Consider the following 2793-nt stretch of genomic DNA (forward strand, 5'->3'; position numbering starts at 1 on the left):
CATTCTTGTGTGAAGCCATTCAGTAAATCAGTTCTCCTTTTGCGTAGGCCAGGCGAGGAAGGACCAGCGAAGACGAATATTTAGACCATAACAGAATAATCTAACTTAATTGGGGGTGGTTGGCCCACGAAGACACATGGCGATCTCTTATTGGCCCTGGACAATAATTCGTGCAGGGAGCCCTGCAGCTGAGCCGAACCCACTCCCCACCCATCCGCCCCCAATCCCCGCATCCTCTTCCTCTCTCTTGTCTCTCCCGTCTCTCTGTTCTTCCGATCCGAATCACATGCACACCGTTCTCCACCGAGCCGTAGATGACGCAACCTCCCCGTCGTTCTCAGCAGTACATTCGTTCCCCAAATCCCTGGTAGGGCTTGTTCGGTTGCAACGAAATTGAAGGGGATTGAAGTGGATTGGGGTGGATTAAATCCCATACAAGTCAAAATCTCACTCAATCCCCTCCAAACCTCTCCAATCCCCTCCAGGAGAGGTTTAACCGAACAAGGCCGTAGGGATCTTGCCGAGATCCTCCTCCTTCATCCCCACATTGCTGATGCATCGTCACCGATCCAGGAGTCTTCGTTGACTTTCAACAACCGAGCACAAGGAGGAGGTGAGGCTCACCAGCGGCATGGCGAAGGTTGCTGCGGCAAGGTATCTGGATGACGGATTTTCATCGCAATGAGGAATGACCCTCCACTCTGTTCGAAATCTTCCCTCACCTCTCCTCATCTCCCCCGCTAGCTTATGACTCATTTTTCATCTGGATCTGACAGTTCAGATTTATATGCTTCCATCTAATATGAGTTAGCTTGAGATAAAAAAATCATGCATCATACTACAGTTGCTAATTCCAAATTACAGTTTTATACTTCTTCTGTTTAGATAGTTGTTTCCATCTAGACTGCTTCTTCTTCTTCTTCTTCTTCTTCTTCTTCTTCTTTTGCATTTTTGTTTTTGTTATACTAAGCGCCTTTGAAATGTAAATATTGTCCATCTTCCATCAGGTGCTTTTATACATACTTCTGTAACAATATTTCCTCCCCTGCCATGCTTCCTAATTATAATACATGTCCTTCTTTGGTCTAGATAATTTTACTCCATTTATCTTGTATATAGATCAAATTGTCTCTTATTTTCTCATATGGTATTCCGTTGTACAGATGTATTGCGCCACACGATGCTAATCATGCATCGTTAGTTTCCTGACCAACCGCCAGAAGACATTGCATGTGCTTAACTCCACCACCAGCTCACTGATAAGCTCGTAGCCGCTGTGTTTAACTCCACCAGGATCGGGTCCTGCTCTACCTGCAGTTTTGGCCTCTAATCCACCTTGCCGGAATGTTGTCTCAGTTTGGGAATGAGGCCAGCAGGGATAGGCTCTCACGCCATGGAGGAGGTGACTTACTAAGCGATGTTGTATCTCAACATCACATACGCAGGTAGGTGACGAGGGTGAAGCACATGAGAATCCCGATTGATGCACTAGGTTGAACTTAGATTGCACGTGTCGTTAATTCGTCATTAATGAATGCAAGAACAGTAGTTTGTATTGTTCCTTTTTCCATTGGTACATCTCCATTATTTTAAGCATGATAGAGTTTTTCTCCATAGCTCTTGGATTTGTTCATCGATTTTTGTTAAATTTGTCTCATGATTATGTCTCGGATTGCAGGAAGCATAGAAGAAGGTAGTAAGATGCAGTATGTCTTTCCACAAGGTCATGGTGCCAGAGATAAGGTGTTCGCACTTTCACTTGCAGTTCATGTCACTGAGGTAGATGGTGCAGTGCTTCATGATCACCATGGAAGCAAATCCTCCATTTAGCCAAGACAAATGTTTCGCCATTGTGGAAACATATCCCCATGTGTATAGTTTAAAATGTATATATTTCCCTTTTTGATCGAAATAATATATGTTCTTATCACAATTCTCTGATATATGAAAATAGTATGATAATGATTTAAAAGCAAAATGTATATCTTTGGGAGTGGGGGTCTGCACTGTGCCCAGGCGATGCAAAACCTGAGCATATGCGTATTTTTTGTTGTATGGAAGCAAATCCTCATGTATTTAGATGCAAGTTACAAATTCTTTGGAAGCAAGTTCTCAGTTCTTTGGACCTAGAAAACAAACGGGTGTGTCTAAGACACATCTAGATGTGCTCTAGTTATTGCACATCTAAGTGAGTGAATCAAGCATAAAGAGGAAAAGAACAAAGAAAAAGAAAATATCCACACGAATCTCGACGTAAAATCAATGACATTGAACTTAGATGTGCAATACTTATGGCACATCTAGATGTGCTTTAGCAAAACTGAAAACAAATTCTTTGGAAGCAAAGTCCCAATTTAAATGACCTGTTGTAACTATCAAATTATGGATCGAAGCAATCTCTGGTTACAATGGAAGCAATCTTCATCGGCGAATATAAGAAACAAATTCTACCAAGATGGAAGCGATCGATGATTGCCATGGAAGCACTTTGTGTGATTGATAAAAGCACAGATTTCAACTATATGTAAGTAATCTTCTGTTGCCCCGGCCCAGAAGAAAATTCTAATTTGTTTGAAGCAGTGTTTTCTAGCTAATGATTTTAAAAGCAATGTTTGATAGAAACAAATTTTAAACATTTTAAACATTCAAGAGGACTTTTATGGTACAGTCGAAATAACTTTCTAGTAGCTTGAAGCATGTTTTTGTTTGCCTAGTAGGCACAAATGCGATGAAACTTGATCGGAGGAGTTGTGAGTCTCTGTTCCAAAATAGATGATCCAACTTTGTACTAAC

The 2793-nt window shown here is 41.5% G+C and overlaps 1 long non-coding RNA gene across 1 annotated transcript; it reads left to right on the forward strand.

The window, feature by feature from the left end:
* Nucleotides 1–207: 207 nt before the first annotated feature.
* LOC123107804 (uncharacterized) lies at nt 208–1889 on the forward strand. Its single transcript, XR_006451760.1, has 3 exons — nt 208–654; nt 1164–1445; nt 1679–1889. It is a non-coding gene; the product is annotated as an uncharacterized lncRNA (long non-coding RNA).
* The last annotated feature ends 904 nt before the right edge of the window (nt 1890–2793 follow it).

Source organism: Triticum aestivum, chromosome 5A (assembly GCF_018294505.1).
Source record: "Triticum aestivum cultivar Chinese Spring chromosome 5A, IWGSC CS RefSeq v2.1, whole genome shotgun sequence".
Taxonomy (NCBI): domain Eukaryota; kingdom Viridiplantae; phylum Streptophyta; class Magnoliopsida; order Poales; family Poaceae; genus Triticum; species Triticum aestivum.